General features: G+C 34.5%; 1 pseudogene; it reads right to left on the bottom strand.

The window, feature by feature from the left end:
• Positions 1-2,739: 2,739 nt before the first annotated feature.
• Positions 2,740-6,581, bottom strand: LOC113360576 (annotated as a pseudogene).
• Between the last annotated feature and the right edge of the window lie 4,592 nt (positions 6,582-11,173).

The raw sequence follows: 11,173 nt of genomic DNA, 5'->3' as shown, positions 1-11,173 counted from the left end.
GGAATTCCTTAACATCAAATTCATCACCAGAATCTCTTATTCACTCAAACCTCCTCTCCATTCTATCACTAACACTTCAAAAGAATAGGTCAAAAACTAAAAATCTTACGTTTAATCTTAACACACTAATTAATCATAAAAAACTAATCTAATTAATAACTAATTAATCAAGAGAAATTTTTCCATTACCAAAAATATTTGGATAAGGGGTTATTTTAATTACTACATAGTGTCTGATTATTATTTTTTGTGTGTAAACCCCAACTTTGTGGGAGGATCCCTAAATGTTCTTTAGTCATCGTTCAATGGAACTGCGATGGATGAGATGTTTATCGCCAAGTTAATCATAGTCCGAAGACTCTGAACGATTCTCGAGAATATCTTTTCTTAAAGTTCTATTTTCCTTATACTCTTAAAGATACGAAAATCGTCCACAACATAACTTGCGGATAAAAGAAAAACGGCTACATAGTCATGTTGTTGGGACACTACAAAGGCATATAAAACCTATAGCTTTTTATTGTGTGACCATGGAACTTTTTGTTCTATGATTATTCACTATATAAAACCTAAGACATTATCACATATTTCTTCAAAAACATGTATAGTATAACTTATAAAATAATAAGCTTGGGATCAAGAAATTTTAGAGCCTGTTTGGTACAGTTTTCAAAAATAGTTTTCCACTGTTTTAAAAAGAACCCATAATTGGGGGATACCACCAGAAATTGGGGGATAATAAAAAAAGAAGAAGAAAACATTATGAAGTAATTTAAAAAACCCCTTATCAAAAATAAAAGATAATGACTAAATCACCTTTGGGTATCCCCTAAATATATTAAGATTGAACATTAGATATTAATTTTATGTTTCAGAACTTTAGATATAAATTCCAAATCACGTAACAAGGATAAGTGCTCCAGCTTCGGAGGAACATTTCCGGCTCAAATTTCAGAAGGCAAAAGACGTGTATGACCAGATAGGACAGTTGACATGACAACAATCCAGTCAAAAGAAAAATGGATTGGAGTAACATACGTTGTAGCTGCATCTATGATTCACGAAGGCCTTGATGAAATGGCATTTAAGACTGCAAGTGGAGTTTATGAAGCTTTCGGTATTGTCTTCAACAACTTTCGGTATTGTCTACACCTGAAGTTGGTTCTGAAAACAGATACTAGTTAGGTGAAAGAACTTTCGGTATTGTCTTCAACAACCGGCCAATACCCATAGTCCCAGTCAGTATTGCGTTTAAACTCAAATCAATACCGATAGTCACAGTCGGTATTGCACTCATACCCTAAGCAATACCGACAGCTCTTCCGTTAACCTAATTTTTGATTAAAACCCATCAAAATTCAATCAAATCAATATGAAATTAAATGGGTATTAATCACCTTCTAACCGGAGTCATTATATTGAGTGGTTTTGATCATCGATTAATTGATGATAAATTAAAGAAATTATGGAGGAAGCGAAGAAGAAGAAGAGGAGCAGCAGTAGAAAACAAGAGATCGTGAAAAACAATGAGGGGATACTTTTAAAATTTTCTTTTTAGTTTATATTTAAGTAAAGGACATTGTTGACTTTTTATCACTAAAAAAATAACTCCTTAACCAAAATCTAATCATATATAACTGTGAGTATCCCCCGGTTTCTGATGGTATCCCTCAATTGTGGGTTCTTTAAAAACATACCATTTTTTCCTTGTTTTTATTTTCTAAAAATTGTTTGGTAAACTGTTTTTGAAAACAAGGTAAATCAACTAAATCAGATCAAATGTAAAGATTCGTCTAAGCGATAGTGATATTAGCCATGACTCACTTGCAGTCATTCCCCCGATCTCTTACTTTGTTCTGAAAAGAAAAAAAAAAGAACAAAGAAAGAGAAAACACAGAAAACAATAATTTGTTGTTTTCATTTTTTTGTTTTCAAAAACAGAAAACAGATAGAAAACATTTTCTGAAAATGTCCCTGCCAAACGCGTTTTCTCTGTTTTTAAAAATAGAAAACTGTTTTTGAAAACTATACCAAATAGGACCTTATTATTTTAAAGAACTATCCGCAAGTTATAACCCTAAAGGTGTCACTATCTATACACAAAAACCCCATCAAAACAAAAGTAACACAAAAACCCCAAAGAATTTGATGAAACATCATAGAATTTGATGAAACCAATTTTGAAATTTGTGGTTTTTGTATCAATTTTTAAAAATTGGGGGTTTTTGAATCAGTTTTGTTTAAGTTCCAGTTTTACTGGATCCCAACATTTGAGTGGGGTTTTTGTACCACAAGTTTGGTCACCTTGGATTTTTATGATTAGTTTTGTTTAAAGAAATATTATATTACCGAGTATTACTTCAAATACGTTATGTTGTACTCTCTCTGTCCCTAAATAGATGACCTAGTTCAAGTTTGCACAAACTTTAAGGGAAGGAGGAGATAAGAGTATTTTTTACAATTATATCCTTACGGATAATAATTAGTAAAATTTAAAAATGATTCATCTCACAAATTATACCACAGATATTCATAAGCTTTATATCATTAAAAAGCATCTTAAAACACCTACTGAATGAATATAAACATGACTATCAAATTATGTATGATTTATATACTAACAATAATCAGTTGAAAAGATAAACATAGAAATACCTCCTTGTTTAATGATGTACCATGTTTATTCGTGGGACAAATTTAAAAAATAAATAGGTCGACTTATTTAGGGATTGAGGGAGTATAAATTGCTAAGTTGGGATCAGATAAAACATGGAGTTGGACAAAACACAAGGAGGTGTTAGCTAGTAAAATGGTGGCCTGAAATGGCTAAGTAAATAACACAAGAAGAAATCTTTTCAAGTACAAGATATTAGTTACACAATCGTTTTCTTTTCGGAATCCACCATCTTACTAGTATTAGATATGTGAAATAAGTGATCACAGACTTGTCGGGAGGTGGGTCTCTCGGCAGGAACAGATCTTGTACACTGCAATGCAATGTCTAGTAGTTGGAAAACGCCAGATTCTTCCTTTGGTAACAGTGGTTTCAATGCAGGATCTACCAACTCATCTCGAGTGAGCGCTGACATTTCCATATGGGATTCAACCCATCTCACCATGTCTATATTCACTCCAAAAGTTCCAGCAGTTGGCATTCTCCCGGTTACAAGTTCCATTAGTACTATTCCCATACTGTAAACATCGCTCTTCTCCGTTGCTTTCAGCGTATAAGCATACTCTGCAGAACATCAAAAGAAGAAGAAAAAAATGAGATTCATTATAAATATACTATCGGCACTGTGAGTGTCACAAAAGTGATCTGAAGCTAGAGTTATAATCGTTTCAGCTACTCTCTGTTTGCAACTAAGTCACTCTAACATTATATTGGTTATACTTTGTCTTAACTAACTTTATAGAGGGTCAACAAGAAATATTTTGGCTAGACAAGAGGAAGCAGGAAGTAAAACTAGAATCATAAACAGTAACCCATCAATAGCTGATATACCAAACCTGAATTATGCTATAAAAACTTGAAATATTGTCGAGCATGTTTTGTTTTGTTTAGTCTAGTTATATTATTGACAATAAATAAAGGGAGACAAGTAAAATTTAGCACCAATACTGAGTAGCAGTAATCTTAGTACCTGGAGCTATGTAGCCATAAGATCCAGCAAACCAGGTTTGGGACCCCGTATTGCTCGAAGAATCCTGATCGTCAAGCAGTACTTTGGCCAGACCGAAATCGCCCAAATGTGCTTCCATATCAGAATCGAGTAACAAATTACTGGACTTGATATCCCTATGAATGATTTTCGGTACGCAATCATGGTGGAGGTACTCCACACCTTGTGCCAATCCTACTGCTATTTTTAACCTTATCTCCCAGTCGAGGTTTATCCCAACTTTCTTGGTGGTACTCTCCTGTGTCATAGGTCGATGTAACCAATCCCACAAACTTCCATTCTCCATATATTCATAAATCAACAGAGTACAACCCATTCCTCCTCCTTTGCTAGTACTACAGCATCCCATCAATTTCACCAAATGCCTATGCCTTATCCTCCCCAGAGTTTGAACTTCCCTTGCAAAACTTCTATCCATAAACAGGTCATCCTTACGCAAGATCTTTTTTACTGCTACTATTTCCCCACTTGGTAGCTCTGCCTTGTAATTTGTTCCAGACCCACCAGACCCGATTATGTATTCATCACTAAGATCATGGGTAGCTTCCATGATGTCTTCCCATCTAAATTCACGAGCCGTTGAAGCGTTATGGAAGAGTTATCTTCGTTGCACCGAAGAACTAGAAGAACATGCATTGTTGCCATCAACATCTGCTCTTCTTAGGTACTGGTGTTTGCGTCTGGAGACTAGTATAAGCCCCGCTAGAAGTAGAACAACAACGCCAGCTAAGGTCAAGGTAGCAGTAATGGCTACTACTGATGAGGTACTCAGACGAGAGCGGACATGTTTAGTGTCTTTAGTGTTACATTGGGTAACCAGAGGTCTTCCACAAAGCTTGAAATTTCCAGCAAAAACATCAGCTGGCCAGTGAGAAAGTTGTTCATCCAATTCACCCTGAAGATTGTTGTAAGAAAGATCAAGTCGGCCCAAACTACTCATCCCACCAATCTGTGAAGGAATTTTCCCAACTAGTTCATTATGAGAAAGATCAAGACCTTCGAGCTTCGATAGTATCCCAATTGAAGGTGGGATTCCACCAGTGAGATTATTATTACTGAGGTCCAAAACACTTTGCAGGTCGTGTAATTGTCCTAGATCAGCTGGAATTTCCCCATCAAACCTGTTTTGTGAAAGCCGAAAGGTCTCCAATTGACCGTAGAATTGGTTCCTCTCGAGATTAAGGACATTGAGTGATGAAAGGTCTCCAATTTCAGGTGGAAGAGTTCCATTGAGTGAATTGTTATCAAGAGACAGGACAAGGAGACTGCTTAAATTGAAAATTGTTCGAGGAAGAGGTCCCGAAAATTTATTTGAAGAGAGTTTGATCTCACCCAAGTTAGGTAAGCTTCCTACCCAAGGAGGTACTGACCCATCAAGAGGGTTGTTGTCTAGATCAATATGAGTCAGTTTTTTGTACGATGAGAGTTCAGGCGGTATGATTCCAGTGAGTGAATTACTGGAAAGATCTAAAAGTGATAATTCAGTGATATCTCCTAATGTCGGCGGTATCTCACCGATAAAGTGATTTCTACCCAATCTTAACCTCTCAAGAGAAGGTGAGCTCCCCAACTGTGGAGAAATCTTTTCACCAAATAAATTGTTTGTAAGATCAAATGAAAGATAAGAATTCGATACACACAGAGGATCAATACTACCATTCAATCTATTATTAGATAAATTCACTCTAGTTAAATTCACAACGCTTCTAAATTCGTCAGGAATGTTACCTTCAAGTATTGTTATAAAGAATCAATTGTTCCATTGATTCCAAAAATCCCAGAGTCTTAGGGATTCCACCAGAGAAATGATTATCCGCCAAATCCAATATAGTCAGTTCCTTGCAATTACCCGGTGTAGACGGAATTTCCCTCGAAAAATCATTCTGTCTGAGATGAAGTAGTTTCAAATTCTTTAGTCTTCCGATAGTAACTGGAATTCTTCCGGTGAACTGATTACCGAAAAAGTCTAGCATTTGCAAACTCGAACAATTACCAATCTCAAGTGGGATTTCACCTGAAAATTGGTTCTCATATAAATAGAAAATCTGAAGCTTTCCAAGCAGTCCAATTTCCTTGGGAATTTCGCCATGTAAGTTGTTGTGATAAAGAGTTAAAGTTTCAACACTGTTGAGGTTACCGATCAATGCGGGAATCGTACCAATCAATGTATTGTTGTTGAGGTACAAATCAGTAAGATTAAGTAACTCGAATAATTGAGTCGGCAAAGAACCATTTAACTGATTGTCGGCTAAATCCAGCTGTTTCAACGACAAGCATTCTCCGATTTGCATCGGAATGTCTCCTTCCAATAAATTACCGGATAAAATCAAATGTTCTAGAGTTGATGATGTATTTGAACAAATGTTTTCTGGTATTTTACCTGAAAGTTTGTTATCAGACATAACCATATAAACTAACTTTTGAAAATTCCCAAATTCTTCCACCACTGAACTTATTTACTGACAAATCAAGATTTTCAAGATTACCCAAGTTTACCAAGGATTTTGGGATTAATCCTTCCAAACCATTTCCCATGAGATTGAGATAAACCGGGTGACTCAATTCGCCCAATTGAATTGGCAACACACCAGTGAGAGAATTATTGGCTAGGTTTAGAATTTGAAGATTTTGCAGGGAACCCATTTCTTCAGGGATTGCACCAGTGAGGTTATTAACCGCTGCGGTGAAGACGATGAGATTTGAACAGTTACCGAGTTCTGATGGAATCGGACCAACGAGCTGATTTTGTTGGAGAACAAGGTTTTGAAGCTGACTGAGTCTACCGAGTTCCGGTGGAATACGACCTGTCAAACTACATGATGCTAGACCAAGGATCTCTAAGTTCTGAAAATGACCAAAGAAACCTGGGATTGGACCTGTAAATCCGTTGTCGCCCATACGTAGGGCTGAACATGGTGTCGGTTAACCGTTGGAAACCGACCGAATCAGACCAATAAGCAAGAAACCGAACCAAACCATTTAGATTTGGATTGGTTTGGTAAAAAATGTTGAAAAACCGACATTACTGGTTTGGTTTTGGTTTGACCTGAAAACCGAACCAAAAACCATTGGGGAACCGATTAATTTTTAAACTTAATTTCTACCGTCGATTTAAAAGTATTAGATTCTACCCATTAATTTAGAGGATAAATAGAAACCCTAAATCTAATATTTCATTATGATACTCTCCCTCTTTCTCTTTCTCCTTCTCTCAGCCGCCTCCCTTCTCCACCCCCAACTACAGCTGCTGCTACTCGACTTTTTTCTTCCCGTCTTCCTTCTTTTTTATTTGTCAATATCTAAATTAAGATATATTATATATCTTCATTTGATCTCTAGAATTAGAGTAAGCTTTAACTATTCTTGATTTTTTTTTTCTGTATATTTGTGTAAACCAATACTATCGGCAATTACGATTTTTTTATCTGTAAATTTGTGTATTTTTTTTTGGTATGACATAATTATTGGTTAACCAAAAACCACTGGGACAAACCGAAACCAACTGGAACCATTTGGAAACCGAACCAATGGTTAATGGATTGGTTTGGTTTAGATTTTTAGAAACCAATAATATTGGTTTCGGTTTTGATTTGGCTAGAAACCGAACCAAAACCGACCATGAACAGCCCTACCGATACGAATGACACGAAGGTTTTTCAAGGTTCTGAGTTGAGTTGGAATTGGACCAGTGAGTTGATTCGAAAAAAGAAGTAAAGATTCAAGTGAAATCAGATTGAGATCTTTACTATTTAGTCCAGAAAACCCGACCCGGATTACTGGCTGGTCCAACGGGATATAACAATTAATGGCTAGTCCAATAAAGTTTAAAAACATGTTATTTTACCTATATGCTCTGGACCACGTGATGTGTACAGTTTCCGTCCGTTTTCTTTTCATTGTTTTTCCAGTTGCATTCTCTATCTCTTCTGCAACCTAACTCTCAATTGAAAAACGCAAACTGCTTCGTCTTTCTTCACATTCAGAAAACTGCTCCCGTCTCTCTTCTGCAACCTAACTCAATTAATCACCATTATCAGAAAAAGATCGAAAAATCACCATTATCAGAAACTGCTTCTTCTTTCAGTATCTGACCTAATTTTCATTAAATTCAATTGAAGAAGAAATGGGTACAAGTAGAAAAATTAAGAGGACGATTACAGAAGAAATTACTGAAGTATCTCCATCACCAGTGAAAAGAAGAAAGAAATCTGACGATGATTCACCAAGAGAAGCGTCCCCTGCTTCTAAATCTCCTATACTATTGAAAAGAAGAAGCAAATATGTCGATGATTCAGCAACAGAAACCTCCCCTACTGCTAAATCTCGTACACCAGTGAAAAGAAGAAGGAAGTCTACCGATGATTCACCAACAGGAACCTCCCCTACTGCTAAATCTCCTACACTATTGAAAAGAAGAAGCAAATCTGTCGATGATTCAGCAACAGAAACCTCCCCTACTGCTAAATCTCGTACACCAGTGAAAAGAAGAAGGAAGTCTACCGATGATTCACCAACAGGAACCTCCCCTACTGCTAAATCTCCAACAACAAGAAGTATGAGTAAGGTTCCTCAGGAAAAATGTAAATCAAATCAAAAACAAAGCCAAATATGTACTTCATATTGACATGCAATATTCCCAAAACCTAAAATATGTACTGTTACATATTGAAATGTAGTGTTGTTTAACTAATACATACTAAAATTTAGTATGTCAATTTATATGTGTACTACATATCAATATGTTGTCTGCAATTTGTACTTCATTTTGACAAGTTATATGTTGTACCATATGTAATGTGTACAAAACTTTTTGATATGTAGTCTGCAATTTGTACTTCATTTTGACAACTTATATGAGTAAGGTTCCTCAGGAAAAAAGTAAATCAAATCAAAAACAAAGCCTAATATGTACTTCATATTGACATGCAATATTCCCAAAACCTAAAATATGTACTGTTACATATTGAAATGTATTGTTGTTTAACTAATACATAATAAAATTTAGTATGTCAATTTATATGTGTACTACATATCAATATGTTGTCTGCAATTTGTACTTCATTTTTACAAGTTATATGTTGTACCATACTGATATGTAATGTGTACAAAACTTTTGGTTTACAAAAAAGAAAAAACCAAGGGAAAGAAAGCAGATGATGCTCCTGAAGCAAAAAGAAAAAGAAAAACAGCAGCGGCAACTACTAAAGCAAAAGGAAAAAAAGTAACAAAGGCTGCTACTCCTTCACCACCAGCAAAGGGAAACAAAATAAAACAAAATAATGCATAATGTCTTATGCAGCTAAAACAAAATAATGCATAATGTCTTATGCATCCAAAAAAAACCTGATGCATAACCAGAAAAGTGAGAAAAGTAATGCATAAGACATTATGCAGTTAAAACAAAATAATGCATAATGTCTTATGCATCTAAAAAAAACTGATGCATAACTAGAAAAGTGAAAAAAAGTAATGCATAAGACATTATGCAGCTAAAACAAAAATAATGCATAATGTATTATGCATCTAAAAAAAACTGATGCATAACCAAAAAAGTGAAAAAAAAAAGTAATGCATAAGAAATTATGCAGCTAAAACAAAATAATGCATAATGTCTTATGCACTAAACAAAATGATGCAGAAGACATTATGCACGTGCATAAAAATCCATAAATCAGAAAAGTGAAAAAAGTAATGCATAAGACAATATGCAGCTAAAACAAAATAATGCGTAATGTCTTATGCATCTAAAAAAACTGATGCATAACCAGAAAAAGTGAGAAAAGTAATGCATAAGACATTATGCAGCAAAAAAATAATGCATAATGTCTTATGCATCTAAAAAAAACTGATGCATAACCAGAAAAGTGAGAAAAGTAATGCATAAGACATTATGCAGCTAAAACAAAAATAATGCATAATGTATTATGCATCTAAAAAAAACTGATGCATAACCAGAAAAGTGAAAAAAAAGTAATGCATAAGATATTACGCAGCTAAAACAAAATAATGCATAATGTCTTATGCACTAAACAAAATGATGCAGAAGACATTATGCACGTGCATAAAAATCCATAAATCAGAAAAGTGAAAAAAGTAATGCATAAGACAATATGCAGCTAAAACAAAATAATGCATAATGTCTTATGCATCTAAAAAAAACTGATGCATAACCAGAAAAGTGAGAAAAGTAATGCATAAGACATTATGCAGCTAAAAAAAAATAATGCATAATGTCTTATGCATCTAAAAAAAACTGACGCATAACCAGAAAAGTGAAAAAAAATAATGCATAAGACATTATGCAGCTAAAACAAAAATAATGCATAATGTATTATGCATCTAAAAAAAACTGATGCATAACCAGAAAATACTTCAGTATGTAAATACTTCACTACTGGTGATAGATACTGACATTTTGATAGACTTAACAACATATTAAGCAACTGATTGACACTACATTTTCACATGCAATATGGTTTATCTCATACTCAACAAGGTCAATATGTAGTATGTAGTATGGTCAATACTCATTGTCAGATAGTGAAGTAAGGTCAATATGAGTGATCTAACTGCCAGACACTACATATCATTATGGTATACATGAGAATAGATGGAGAAGTCTGGTTTGGGAGCAACGTCAGACATGTTAACCCTGTAAATGATCAAAAAATTAACTAAGTCTCTGAATGGATATAAGTTATACATATTGATATGTATTGGCATCTACTGTATTGCACGATACATACTAAGAGCGCAGGCTATATGTAGTACGTATTGGTATGTAACATGTAGAATAACTAAGTCTCTGAATTCCTATACGTTATACATATTGATATGTATTGGCATCTACTGTATTTTAGTAAGATATATTTGCAGGCTATATGCAGTACGTATTGGTATGTAACATGTAGAATATATTTTACAACATATCAATATGTTTTGAGTTTCATCTTCTATAAATAGAAGAACTGCAGCTATATCAAAAAGAGAATACAAAATTACTACACGATCTATCTAACAAAACAAACCTATATCAAAAAATACAGTAAAACAAACCTATATCAGATTACAAAGAAACTAAAACAGAACAGCAGCAGAGAAAAGGTGATTATAGTAACATACCTTGTTCGAATCTGAGATTAACGTAATTCTATTTTAAGATACCTAATTGAAACACACAACAATCACAATGTAAATCGAACGGAAACTGAATTGAACAATGTAAATCATCACAAAACTGAAATCATAAAAGAAAGATAACAATGTACATCATAGACAACTATTCTGATAGAAATCGGATCAGAATAAACCTAATTATTCATCAACATTCCAAGAACAACAGCAGAGGAAGATGATTTACGAGATAAATACCTTGTTCGAATCTGATTTCGAAGCACAGATGATTTACGAGATAATAGCTGTGATGAGCCTAATTGAAAGACGCTACCAAATACTATGATGAACCAAAACGCAGGAGCAGAGAAAACCAA

The sequence above is a fragment of the Papaver somniferum genome, chromosome 1 (assembly GCF_003573695.1).
Source record: "Papaver somniferum cultivar HN1 chromosome 1, ASM357369v1, whole genome shotgun sequence".
Taxonomy (NCBI): Eukaryota; Viridiplantae; Streptophyta; class Magnoliopsida; order Ranunculales; family Papaveraceae; genus Papaver; species Papaver somniferum.
This window is presented reverse-complemented; position numbering and strand designations above follow the sequence as displayed.